Consider the following 14948-nt stretch of genomic DNA (forward strand, 5'->3'; position numbering starts at 1 on the left):
TGATTTGTAAATAGATTTTATATGGAGTCTGATAACAAGATTTATGTCACCATGTGTGTTTGTTGAATTTAATTTAATTGTCTGAGTAGCCTGGATGCACTCAGAGATGGTTGGTTGCCTGGTAGACGTGTAATTATAAAGGGTTGTGAATAACCTTTTATAAAAGGCAAAGGACAACAGATATGGAATCAGAGAGGACCTATATTTGGATCCAAGCTCTGCCACATATTACCTTGTATGACTTTGAGTCCCATAAGATTTTAGACCTTGGTTTCTACATCTGTAAAATGACACGCTTAAATTAGATAATCTCCAGTACATCTTTCAGCTCTTCATTTTATATCTTAGATCTTATATCAACTAATTGGAAACTAAATGACTGTTTTTTTTTAGTTTTATCACAATGCCAGAAAATAGAAAGATCTTTGTGAGGTGGGAATATTTTGGGCCTCTACCACCTACCATTGTGCCTGACTCACACCAGACTCAGTAGGCCACTTATTCATGACTCTCCAGTCAGAAAAGCATAAAATGAACAAAAACCACTACTAGTAAATGTTTATTGAACTATAGTCTTATTCCTGAATATTGGTGTCAGCATTGAGCAAAACCAATTTAATATGTTAACGTTATTTGTATGTATGTGTTTGGCAGCATTGCTATGATAAATGTCAGTGGTTGTCCATATCTTTGTCCTCTTTGGAATGATAAAATCAGGGCCACACATCCCCTAACCTATAATAATCCTCTCTTTCCTGATACCTCATTGTACAAGCTTAATTTTTCTTATTCTTCTGAACTATGTTTCCTTTAGGTTTTTCACCTATTCTCCCCATGAAATAAGAAATATAACTCATTAATAGTTTAAAAGATTGCCTTCTGTCTATAAAGAGGGCCTGGTAAATCACAAAACCCTGGGCAAATCTTCCACCTCACCATACCTCAGAGTAAGACCACTCTTATCTAAAAAAGGAAATATGGAACACTGGTTTTTGAACTTGTCATTGTGTGACACGTCAAATGTTTCTAATGGAATAAGATAAGCCATGAAGATGGATTTAGCCAATAATACTGGCCTATTAAATAGGAGTCAAGAGTTCAGCATTTTTAGGATTTGTTAAATGTGAGCTAAGGTCACTGTTTCATATTGGATAGAGCCATCAGTGAGCAATGGTTATTTTACTAGGCCAAGTATGTAATCTAGTCCAACATCCTGCATGATAGAGGCCCTGCTGATAGAGATGTATGAGGTCAGTGACTGGAGTACCATCTGGATATGATAAAGTAGGAATTAATCTGCAATCCACCAGGGTTTTTCTGGGGTTCCAGTATTTATAACTAGAAAGAAATAACTTGCCATCACCCTGATGTCACATATTTATTGTGGGTTTTTTTCCTCTCAACTCCAAATGATTTCAAGTTATTTGTAAGGCAGAAAATTAGTTGAATTTTTATCTCTTTTTGAATCAATCATTCAAGAAACATCTATTAAATTATTACCATAAGTCATACACTGGGAATCATTTTATAAAATTTTATCCTATCTTATGGAAGGAAGGCATTAGAGTGGGCAGAAGAGAGGAAGGGGAGGAAGATAAAGGAAATCCTCATAACAAATATGTGTCATCAAGCAAAGTAAATTCCTACATTGGTCTCATCCTTCATCTTGAGTCTACCACCTCTTTTTCAGGAGGTAGTCAATATGTGTCATCTTCAGTTCTTTGGAGTAGTGGTTTGTAATTGCATTATTCAAAAATTTTAAGTCTTTCAAAGTTGTTTTTTCTCTTAATTTCATTGTTATCATACATATTGTCCTTGTGCTAATGACTCAACACTTCATCAGTTCATAAAAGTCTTCTTGGTTTTCTCTAAGATTATTCATTTTAACGTTTCTTATGGCGTACTGATATGCCATTATATTTATATTCCATAATTTAACTATTCCTATATAGATGGGCATCCTCCCCTTTAGTTTTCAGTTCTTGACTACTGCAAAAAGAGTTGCTATAAGGATTTCTGTACATAAAGATCCTTTAATCACTTTCTTTAATCTCTTTTGTCTCATGGCATTGCTTGGTTAAAGGGTATAGACTTTTTAGTGAATTTATCAGCATAGTTCAAAATAACTTCCAGAACATCAGTAATAATTCACAGCTCCACCAACAATGCATCAATGTGCCTGTTTTCCCACAGTTCCTCCAACATTTGTCTTTTTTATTTTTTGTCAATTTAGCCAATTTGACAGATGTAAGGTAGAACCTTAGGGTTTCTCTAATATGCAACTTTTATCATTAGTGACTTGAACCATGTTTTCATGATTGTTTATAGTTTATATTTCTTCTTTTAAAAACTACCTGTTAATATTTTGGCCATTTATTTATGACTCTTAACCATATAAATTTGAATGAATTTTTATTTATGTTGGACATAAAAATTTGATAAGCAAAACTTGCCACAAAGAGTTTTACCCTAGTTTCTTGTTTGTTTTTGAATTTTAACTTTATTGGTTTTGTTTTTGCAAAAGCTTTTAAACTTTTTTCTCTAATCAAAATTCTACACTTTACTGGAAGTGGTCTTCTCCAACCTTTGCTTGGTCATAAATTATTTCTCTTCAATAAATCTAAAAGATAAATTCATTCTTTATCTTCTATTTTGTTTATGATGATACTTCTTATGTCTGTCATTTATCCATTTGTAGCTTATGTTGTATATATTATTGTATATGTTGTATATATTGTCATATACACATGTATGCAGTATAAGTTATTGTCTATACTGAATTTCTACAAGACTGCGCTCAAATTTTCCTAGCACTTTATTGGGGTCCTTACCCCAGTAGAAGCAGTCTTTGTGGTTATCAAATATTATGCTGCTGTGTTCATCTGCTTCTGTATACTCCATACTTAATCTGTTTCACTCATCAAACTCTGTTTTTTAACCAGTACCAGATAGTTTTGATAATTATGGGTTTGTAGCATAGCTTGAGATCTGGTACTATTTGATCCCCCTCCTTCTTACTTTTTAAAAATGATTTATCTTAAATTTATTGTTTATTTGTTCTTCCAGATGATTTTATTGTCATTCTTCCAACTCCATAAAATAATCCTTTCAGAGATTGATTGGTATACCATTAAATTTATTTAATAGCTAGAATAATGGTTATCATTCAGATGTCACATTAAAGTTTGCAAGGCAGGTTATACACATCATCTCATTTCATCCTCACAACAAACCTGTAGATACATGCCATTATTATCCTTAGTTTAGAGAGCTTAAGTGATTGCTTAGGCTTATAAAACTAGCAAGTATCTAAATCAGGATTTAAACCTAGGTCTTACTCAGTCCAAGCCCAAGCACTATCTACTTTGCTACCTAGCAAGCCTTAGGTAACATTGCATTTTTACTTATATTAGCAGAGTCTATCCATGAACAATTAATATTTCTCTAATTATTTTGGTCTCTTTATTTCTGCAGAGTGTTTTATAGTTTTACTTTTATATATATATGCATATATACAAATACACATACATACATATATACATACACACATTATATATATATATATATACACACATCTATACATATAAATATATATGTGTACATATATGGTTCCAGGATATGTTGTGCTAGGCAGACTGCCAAATATTTTATATATTATATAGTTATTTTGAAGGGAATTTTTCTTTCTATCCCTTCTTGCTGGCTTTTGTTGGTAACACATAGGACACTGTGAATCATTTTTAAAAAGTATAGTAACACACATAATTCATTTTAATTCAATAATACTTTCATGATCTCATTCATGTTGAAAAAACTCCAATGAATGTTCTGTGTCTTTAAGCAAAATGCTTTCTCCCCCACTCTCCTTTGTTCTGCACTGAAACAGTAAATAAATTTTGTGATTTTCTTTATGGTATATATTCTATTCTAAACAGATGGTACTTGTCCATCTCTAGGAATTAATAGTGATATATAAAACATTTAATATTCCAAGCCTTGGGTCTCTTTTTGACTAATTTTGGAAACTTGCTTTTCTTCTTTAATCAGGGAAAACTGATAGAAAGATTTTGAATTCAACATATGAGTATATTCTTTTTCAGTTGATAAGATAAAAGTGATGTTCTCAAGGGAGATTACCAGAAAAAATGTTGTGATTCTTGAATTCCAGTTGTACAACATCTTTACTTTCTGTAACCACAGGTTTTCCCCCCTCCTGCTCTGTCATCACCATTGTGTTTTTAGTATCTCTATTTCAGCCTTAGCCATGATGCTCTGGAGAAAAAGAGGGCTCATTCCAGTGCAGATTCACTTCCCTTCACATTTCTATTCAACCTGTCACTGCATCATTTTCCCTGATTTTTTTTCCCTTCCATTTCCCCACTTTTTGCTTTCTATTGGCATGTGTGCACTTTCCCCTGACAGTATAGGACTCAAGAAAATAATCTTTCCCAACTTTAAAAATAAGTGGATTTTTCTCTTTCTTTATACCTCAAAAAACTTAGTGCAGTTCTAAATTTTAATAGCCTAAAACTGCACTAAGAATTTTGAAGTATCCTTTATCTTGATTCTTCCTCTCTCTCTCTCTCTCTCTCTCTCTCTCTCTCTCTCTCTCTCTCTCTCTCTCTCTCTCTGTCTCTCTCTTTCTCTCTCTCTCCCCCTCCCTCCCTCCTTCTCCCTCTCCCTCTCTCCCCTTTCTCTTCCCTTCTTCCTTCACCCCTTTCTAACAATATGGCATAGTCAATAAGGCATTGAACTTACAATCCAATGAGATGGTATGCATCTTATTTGTATAAAATCACTCACTGTGACATCATAACTCTTAAACACAAATCATTTATTTGACAATAGTGTAAAAGCAAGAAAAATCGTATTTAATTAGTATAAGGCAAATGCAGTAATAATCACTATACCACATTCAACACATAAACCTAAGTCACTGTCTCCCCTCAGTGTAGCCCATGAATGTGTGGTCAAGAGTGGGCATGCATTTATAGAAACCTATAGCAGGGAGGCTCCTAAGTGAGGAATGTTCTTTGTGCTTAGGCCAACACACAATTCTGAACTCAAGACCTTGAAGTCTTTGGGTCCTTCAGGAACTACTTTTACTACATAAAGTAGCTTTTCTATTTTATCCTCACTTTCTGCTCTTTCCCTGTGGGCAAATAAACCTTTCTTCTCTACTGGTGCTGATACAATGGTAACAAACTCTTTTAGCCCATAATCACTCTCTAAAAAGCCACTGAGAAAATGTTTTGGGATAGGGAATATCCTTACATCTAAGAACAATTTCTCTAGGTAATGCAGACAAGTCTAAGCTGCTTTTTCCCTCAGCATGATGTTGTGTCATCTAGTTAGTTCTTAGCATCTTATAATAGCAAAGCTGATGAAAAACCTATTTTTCCCTTTCTAGTTCTTCCTCTCAGACCACAGTGGGCTATGGAGGGTAATTACCCAGTTTTAATAGGTCTAACCTTTCTCAATATGAAAGTGGCTCTTGAAGGCAATAAGACAAACTACAACAGAGTTTGAGTCATTTCCAGTGAGCTTCTGGCCTTTTACCAGCCAATCTGCAAACACCCAGCACAGCAACTGAAGTCCTCCTATCAGGTGATAGAATAGCCTGCCAGATTCTTCCCATTAAACTCCTAATCTCATTTAATTCTTCTCCTGCTAGCTTCTTAACTCAGCACCATCACAGATAGATTTTCTAATATCCCTGTGCCTCAAACCAGAACTTCTGGATGGTCAATGATTTGTCTTTCTCTTATGAAGTAAAACTCGCAAAATCTTTCTTTTATATATACAGACAATAGCCCTTCTTTGATCTTCCTATCATCTCCAAACAATTATAAAATTTTTCACTTTGTCAATTTTAAATTTTCAAACTCTAAAACAGTCAAATGCAAATTAGCTGAGGGATCCCAACACCCAATGCTTGCTCTGAGTTAGCAGGTCCTCTCACTGATCAAGAAGCAGTTTTCTCTACAGTCCTCCAAATTGTTTATGTCTCTCCTCATATTTTTTTAAAATTATTATTTATTTATTTAATATTTTTAGTTTTCAGCATTGATTTCCACAAGAGTTTGAATTACAAATTTTCTCTCCATTTCTACCCTCCCCCCCACTCCAAGATGACATATATTCTGATTGCCCTATTCCCCAGTCAGCCCTCTCTTCTGTCACCCCACTCCCCCCATCCCCTTTTCCCTTATTTTCTTATAGGGCAAGATAGATCTCTATGCCCCATTGCCTATATATCTTATTTCCTAGTTGCATGTAAAAACTTTTCTTTTGAACAACTGCCTTTAAAACTTTGAGTTCCAAATTCTCTCTCCCCTCTTCCCTCCACACCCACCCTCCCTAAGAAGGCAAGCAATTCAACACAGGCCACATGTGTATCATTATGCAAAACCCTTCCATAATACTCATGTTGGGAAAGACTAATTATATTTTGCTCCTTCCTATCCTATCCCCCTTTATTCAATTTTCTTCCTTGATCTTTTTCCTTTTCAAAAGTGTTTGCTTTTGATTACCTCCTCCCCGATCTGCCCTTCCTTCTATGGTCCCTCCTTTTTTATCTCCTTCCTCCTTTCCTGTGGGGTAAGACACCCAATTGAGTGTGCATGTTGTTCCCTCTCAGGTCAAATCTGATGAGAGCAAGATTCACTCATTCCCCCTCACCTGCCCCCTCTTCCCTTCCAAAAGAATTGCTTTTTCTTGCCACTTTTATGCAAGATAATTTACCCCATTCTATCTTTCCCTTTCTCCCTGTCTCAATATATTCCTCTCTCATCCCTTAATTTGATTTTTTTTTAGATATCATCCCTTCATATTCAACTCACCCTGTGCCCTCTGACTATATCTATATCTATGTCTATGTATATATATATATGTGTGTGTGTGTGTGTGTGTGTGTGTGTGTGTGTGTATGTATGTATGTATATGTATATTCCCTTCAGCTACCCTAATACTGAGGTCTCGTGAATTATATGCATTATCTTTCCATGTGCAAATGTAAACAAAATAGTTCAACTTTAGAAAGCCCCTTATGATTTCTCTTTCTTGTTTACCTTTTCATGCTTCTCTTGATTCTTGTGTTTGAAAGTCAAATTTTCTATTCAGCTCTGGTCTTTTCATTGAGAAAACTTAAAAGTCCTCTATTTTATTGAAAGTCTATATTTTGCCTTGGACCATGATACTCAGTTTTTCTGGGTAGGTGATTCTTGGTTTTAATCCTAGCTCCATTGACCTCCAGAATATCATGTTCCAAGCCCTTCAATCCCTTAAAGTAGAAGCTGCTAGATCTTGTATTATCCTGATTGTGTTTCTACCATACTCAAATTGTTTCTTTCTGGCTGCTTGCAGTATTTTCTCCTTGATTTGGGAGCTCTGGAATTTGGCAACAATATTCCTAGGTTTTGGTCTTCTTTGTCACCAAAGAAATATTCCAAAATCTGAGTCTGAATGTGAGTCTGTTTGTGCTGCCTGGCCACGTTCCCAGCCAACTCCTTGACCCTTGAGCTTTTCTTCAGGTTATGACTGCTTGTAGAGTAGAGACTACTTTGTCCCAAGCTTGAGGGGCTGTGCTGTTGTTTTCAGAGCTATTTCTACACAGCAAGCTCTGGCACAGCAGCACTCCTCCTTCCCCAAGAACTGCCAACCCAGACCACGACTCAGATCTAAGCTGGCTCTGCACTCCTGCTCTAATCCACCATTTAATTCCTCCCACCAGGTGGGCCTGGGGCCAGAAGCAACTGCAGCTGCAGCTCTGTAAGCAGCCTCAGAGCTGCACCACCTCTGCCACCCCCAGGGTGGTAGCCCACTGTGAACTCCTTTCACTCTGTCTCTGCAACCTTCTCTGTTGTCTTTGGTGTTTGTGGGTTGAGAAGTCTGGTAACTGCCACAACTCACTGATTCAGGGCCTGTTCTGCCCAGCTCCTGGTCTGGTTGGTCCAGGCATGGCCCATGCTGGGCTCTTCTCTGCTCTGTTCCACTCCCAGCTCCATGAGATAGACCTCACCCAGCAACCATCAAGGCCGTTCTAGGCTGGAGCCCTGCTTCCCTCTGCTATTCTGTGTGTTCTGTGGGTCTAGAATTTGTTCAGAGCCATTTTTATAGGTGTTTGAAGGGTCCTGGGGGAGAGCTTTAGGCAAGTCCTTGCTTTCCAGATGCCATCTTGACTCCACCCCTTCTCTCCTCATATTTTAACAGGAAAAAATGTGTTTCTTCATACTTAGTTTTATTAATTTTTATGCCAAATGTTCCTTTCCTGACCTCTTCAGCAAACAAATTTTTCATGTTGAAAACAGACAGTAATTTATATCCTCCACAAGTTTCTTAGCATAATTTTGTTTTTCTTCTGTCCCTTTCAGCAATGAAAGTGCTCATATGTGAAAGAAATAGAGTCTTTACAATTAGGAACTACACTCTAGTGACACTGGGCAAGAAATTGGCATTGCAACCTTCTAGCTATGCTGTCATATTAATAATCTTCAAATAGTCTCCCTTAAATTAGTTTATTTTAAATCTTTGCTTCTCTGGCTTGCAAATCCCCAAAATCTTATGAAGGAATGTAAACTTGTGACTAATCTTTCTCATTTGATGACTCATTTTTTAAGTAAAAGGTATATTAGCAGTTCATATTACATGAAGGTACACACAATAGAAATCAGAACATAATTAGCTGGTGACTCAAAATCTGCTAGACCAAAAGAACCTCCTTTGTAACAAATTAAAAATTAAGCCTCTGATGAATTTGGAGTATTAATCATGTACTTCATGGTATCTTTGCTTTTTTGGATGTGTTTTTAGTGAATATACCTTTTCGAGATATGCATATCCGTATGTCTTCTTCTGGCTGAATTAAAAGGTTATCCTATCAGCACGCCACCATTTGTTTCACAAAGAACAACATTTGCTTTGGAATACCTTTATTTTAATATTTAGTTTCCAAACCTGAATTTTCTTGTTTTTTTTTCATTTTGAAACAAGATCAGTTTTGTTTGTATTAAACATATTATTCATAAAAATAAATGCATCATTCCCTGTATCCTCAGGAGTGTTAGATACTTTCTAAACTTATATGAAATTTTGAAAATGTTTCATTGGATTTCATTATAAGTTAATATTATGAAAAAAATCATTTTTTGGTTCTTTGGCAAAGGAATTCCATGTGCTCTTCAAGCATAGATGAACAAAAGTACACAGCAGCCTGTGAGAGAAGAGAGAAACACTTAGAGTTTGGGATACTGTGTCCATCTCTATGCACAATATAAAGTGGAAATTTAGGGACTGTAGTAAAAGCTCTGCTGTTTGGCCTATTGGGTAAATAGAACATTCCAGTTAGTCAAGAGTTCTAATTAAGTCTTATTCCCTATTGTTCCAGGAGGGCTTCCTATTTAGAGAAACAATTACTTTTCCTTCTAAGATGTAAATGAAGGGGCAAAAAACCCTAACTTTACACAAATGAAACAATAATGTTTGCAAAATCTATGTGTAGAAGAGATTTAATTTTTTTTTGTCCCAACATCCATTGAGAAAAACAAAAACAACTTCCAGTAATCACAGGAGAGAGTTCTGGATTTGGATTCAGATGACCTGGATTTAAATCGAGGTTCCATCAGTTATTACCTATGCAGCCTTGAGCAAGCTGCATAATCCCTATGGGGAGGGGTATTGGGATGGCTTAGAGGAGATAATGGATGTAGAGCACTTTGCAGTTCTTAAAGCCCTCAATAAATTTGAATTATTCTTTACAATTATTATAATTAGCAACATTGTCTTTATTGTTGCTAGCCTTAACTCACCAGATCTTGTCTGGCTCATTCCCTAAGCCTTCTGCTGCACTCCTGCTGAGCTCAAGGAATGTTTATAGGGAAATGCAGTAAGTAGTGTGCTGCTAAATGTTTAAGAACTTGGTTCTCTCTAAAAATAAAAAAAAAACATGCACATACTTTTAAGTTTGATCTAGATTAATACTTTCTCCAATCTAGACAATTCACAGAACAATAAATCAAATTCTGATTTGCCCATTTCTGAGACGTAAATTTGCAAATACTCCCACTGACAACTTAAGGATGGATTATCCAAGTGGTTAGAACTCCAACACATCCCTGCCCGTGGGCCCAGTTTTCTTAAATATAAAATGAGGTTGGAACTAGGTGACTTCTGAGGTCTTCTCTAGTTCAAAACCTGCATTTAGATGATTGAATTATTTAGAATTTTAAATGAAGCTATAGCATTTCTCTGTCTGGAAGTCTTTCAACCTTAGTTCAATCTGCATTTAGGTCTGACCATTAGCTCTTCTATTTGGTAAGTTACCAAGTTCAAAAGTGATAATAAGTAGTTTTGCCTTCTCTTTGTCATTCACAATTATCAGCCCATCCACCTTCATCAATGATATTTTTTCCCCTTAATCATCCTCTATTCTCTTCTGTAGACAAAAAGAACTCTTCTTGTATCAACAGCTTTACCCTTCATAGTCAGCCTCAGTGCTAGTCCTTGTGACACTATACCTACAAAACAATTTACATGGATTTTCTCCTTTGTTCCTCACAATAATCCTGTGAGCTAGTTATATCATGCCCATCTTGAGGCCAAGGAAACTGAACCTCAAAGAGGTTAAGCTACTTGCCTCAAGTCACATAACTGGTCAGGTTTGGGGCTGTCACATGAAGCCAGGTCTTGTGATGACAAGTCCTATTGTTCGTCTGAACTGTAGTGTCATACGCTTTTTTGCATCATAAATGCCTTTGAATGTTCAGTGATGTCTCTAGATCTCTTCTTAGAATAATGGTCTTATATCCTTATAATAAAATACATAGGATGACAAAGGAAATATTGAAATATTGAAACTATTGAAATATGGTTGTCACAGGGTGTTTTTGCTGTTATTTTTGTTTTTGTTCACAGATCCTAGGAAAAGCACTGGTGGCCTAGATTTGGGATCTGTCTTAGAGGATGTGATGAAGTTTGGCTTTTTGAGCATCCCAATTAGCAAAGCTAATCAATAAATACAAGATTATAAAAACTTCCTTTTTTTGCTTTATTTAATCACTAGAGAAAACTGATCTAGAGTAAGTATGAGGCAAAACATATAACTTTATACATGTACAAATATAAAAATTGAATAAAATTCTTGTGATGTATTGCTGTCAACTCATGGGGTTAATTTCTATCAAAACTAAAAAGTTTTTCCTTGTAGAACTGTCTCAATAACTATTAGAATTATCATTCTCACTGTACTTTGAAGACTATGTGAGTCTAGCTAGCTGTCATATCAAAGACATCTCCGTCTCTCCATACCAAACCTGGACAAACATATAAACATAAGGGACTCATTTGGGGGTAAGCAGAGATTAAATGTTTGGGGTGGGGCAAGTATTTTGTTCATAAAAGGCCTCTGAATTGTTCTTCACAAGAAGTATGGCATGTATTTCACACTATTCCTAAGTTACCAAAATGGACTCTGGTTGTGGGGCCAAACTTATGTGAGAATACTGAAGGGATGAAATCTATAAAGACAGATGAATAAAGGAAGAACAGGGTGGAAAAGGAAGAGGAGGAAAAAGAAAATTATAAGGAGGAAGAGAACATAAAGGAGGAGGAAGAGGAAGAAGAGGAAGAGGAGGAGGAGGAGGAAGAAGGAGGAGGAAGAAGGAAGAAGAGGAGGAGAACATAAAGGACAAGGAGAAGAAAGAAGAGGAGGAGGAGGAGAGAAAGAAAATGGCTACAGAGCTACAACTCTCTCCCCAGGCTTTATCATATTCCACCTGGCTTTTCAGATGATAAGGCTCAACTCCTGAATATGCTGGACATAGGGCATGTTGCAAATTCTTGGACTTTTCCGTATGTTTGCTGTTGTCAAATTTTGGATTTAGTAGGATCATAGATCTAGGGCTGCAAGGGATAACAGAGATAATCTGCTTCATTCCCCTCATCATAAGGATAAGGAACCTGGAGAGTTTAAACTTATCCATGGTCATAGAGGGTGTAAATATTAGTGATAGGGTTGATCCCAGGTAATCTGATGACAGAGACTTGGGCTTCATAGTGTACTACAGTATGAATATGTCTTCCAAGAAATGCTGTAACTTCACTTTTCATTACTCTCGTATAATTAAAGTATTATTACCCTCATGGTTTCTGCATTTAAAATAAATGTAGAAAAACTAAACAAAATAAAATAAGGAAAAGCAAAACAAAATGATTTTAAGAAATAAAAACAGGTCCTGAGGCATGTGAAAGGAATTGGTATTGTTTAGTCTCTAAAAGAGAAAGCTTAATAACTTTCAGATAAGTAAAGAGCCATAGAAGGAAGATATTTACCAGTTGCTGTTCATCTCAATGGGTGACAAGGGAGAAATGGTCTCACATGGAAAGGATCTTTGGTTAGGTAAAAGAAAGATCCCTACTCAAAAAGATGATTGAATTACTTAGAATATTAAACCATACTATAGCATGTCTCTTTCTGGAAGTCCTTAAATCTTGGTACAATTTGGATAGCAATATGTTTTATGCATTCTGTTTCCTAAGTGGCAGTATTTGACCTCTAATGTCCTCTCCAGGAATTTGGTGATGTGATTCTATGAAAGTGATTCTTAAAAGCAGAGGTTATTCCCTTTTCTACAATCCCTTGTAGGGGAAAAATAGCTGTGGAACAGTATGAAAGTACTGGCCATCTGATTGTTATTTTTTTTTCTTTTATAAAATTTTAAAGAATCATCTTGAGAATTAGTTGAAGCAGAGAGAATTGATTCCTCTCTGTTAGCAAAAGCTTAATATTTTAAGCCCAGCAAAATGGAAGTACTGTATTAAAGTAATTCAGATCTTTTATTTTCATTTTCAGCTGCAGCTGAAATGGAAATAAGTTATGGAGAGAGTCTATTAAGCATCTTTAACCTTTGGTGTATTCTTCAAGTGAGATAATATTTGTAAAGCTCTTAGCCTGGCCCATAGTAGGTACATTGTAAATGCTAGGTGTTCTTATTATTTTATTAATTATAGAGAGAAATTGCATTCATGAACTACTTTATCTAGGAGAACTTCAAAACACACCAAATTAGAAACAGACACATTCAAACACACATGCACACACTATATCTTCTTTCTTATGCATGGAATTAACATGATAGAATTAAATTGTAGAACCAGTCACTCAAAGGCTGTTCATAAGAAAAAAATCATTTGACATAATCTGAAAGTGGAATTTATTTGCCAAGATTAAATTAATAATATATATATATATGTATTCCAGAGCACTAAATTTGCATATATTTCTCATCAATAGTGATTAGCTCAGTTGGTAGTACCATGATGCTCAAGGCACCAAGATATCAAGTTCAGTCTCTGAGCATGTCAATTAGTTTGGCTTGTGTTGTCTTGCCACATGATATCCAAATCCAGCTAATATGTGATTTGACCTTATCATGCTATTGCCCAATGCTCTAGGAGTATTTTGTTCTCCTCTAGGGTAACATATTTTAGGAAGAACATTGATAAGCTGAAGACCACCCAGAAGAAGGCAACAAGCATGAGATAGGTCATATGAGGATTAATTGAAGGAAATAGGGATTTTGACTTGGAGAAGAGAAGACCTTGTGACAGCATGGTGGTCTTCTCCAAGTACTTGAAGGATTCAAATCTGAAACTGGGATTAGACTTGTCCCAGTTAGCTCCAGAGCATAGAAATAGGAGCAATAGGTAACTATTGATATGGAAAAAATAATCTATGCAAGGAATTCTTTTTTACCAGTTCAAACTTTGCAAAAGTGTCATGCCTTAGGTGATAGTGGCTTTTCTTTTGCTAGGGATTTTCAAGCATAGGCTATATCACCAATTATTTATATCGTAGGGGAAATTCTTATTCGGATTCAGATTGAGCTAGATAATCTTTGAAGCCTTTTCCAACTCTAAGATTCTGTGATTCTTCTCTGATTTTATCATAAGAGAAGAGAGTCTGGATGTATTAGTGAAAATCAGAGCACTATTACAGATATCAGTATAGATGCAGACATAGAAATAAATATTGATGATATGTATAAATCTGTATTATATACATATATGTTGTAGAGATATAAATACCTATAGGTACAGATATAGATAATATGTGTGTAAGTGTATACACACACATATATACATATACATATACATATACATATATATATATATATATATATATATATATATATATATATATATATATATATATATAGGGGGAGAGAAAGATATAGATATAGAGGTAGTTGTAGAGATTAGTTGTGGTCTAGTCATTTCAGTCATGTCCAATTCGTTAAGATTTTCTTAGCAAAGATGCTAGAGTGGTTTGCCATTTCCTTCTCTAGCTCATTTTTACAGATAAGGAAACTGAGGCAAACAGGATTAAGTGACTTGCCCAAGGTCCCACAGGCTATAAGTGTCTGAGGTCAGATTCGAATTGAGGAAGACAAGTCTTCTAGACTCCAGGCCCTGCACTCTATCCACTGTGCGCTTAGCTGCCTTAGATAAAGTTAGACACCTTTATGAGAGTTAACTACTTGATCTAGGTGTATAAAAGTCAAAATTACATTACTACTTTTAATGGAAGATGGAAATAGATCTAATAGAGGGGACTCTCAAGTGTTTCTTCATGACTTGCCCTGTAACCTCTCCCTTGCCTGTACCAATGGCACCACTAGCAGTAAATCAGTAGGCAAGCTGTGTCCATGTATGAAAATGAAAGTCAAAAATTTTATTGAAATAGTGACTTTCAGACAGATCATCCCATTCTAATCTCACTGCTTCAAGGGTAGAATGGCATTGCCAGTTTGATTAACTGTCACCACTTCTCTCAGTCACCACTGCTTCTGTTGTGCAGATACAAGCATGAACTCATAACAGATCATTCAAAACCAGTGGGCAACATACAAAGTGACAAAATCATGTACATGCCAAGAGTGCAGTGGTCCAAC

At 35.8% G+C, this 14948-nt stretch overlaps 1 protein-coding gene across 1 annotated transcript in view; it reads left to right on the plus strand.

Annotated features, from left to right (window-relative positions):
- MALRD1 (MAM and LDL receptor class A domain containing 1) overlaps nt 1-14948 on the plus strand; it is a gene marked incomplete at its 5' end in the record, with an annotated part of 881642 nt that overhangs the window by 733864 nt on the left and 132830 nt on the right. The window lies entirely within an intron of this gene.

The sequence above is a fragment of the Trichosurus vulpecula genome, chromosome 5 (genome assembly GCF_011100635.1).
Source record: "Trichosurus vulpecula isolate mTriVul1 chromosome 5, mTriVul1.pri, whole genome shotgun sequence".
Lineage (NCBI taxonomy): Eukaryota > Metazoa > Chordata > Mammalia > Diprotodontia > Phalangeridae > Trichosurus > Trichosurus vulpecula.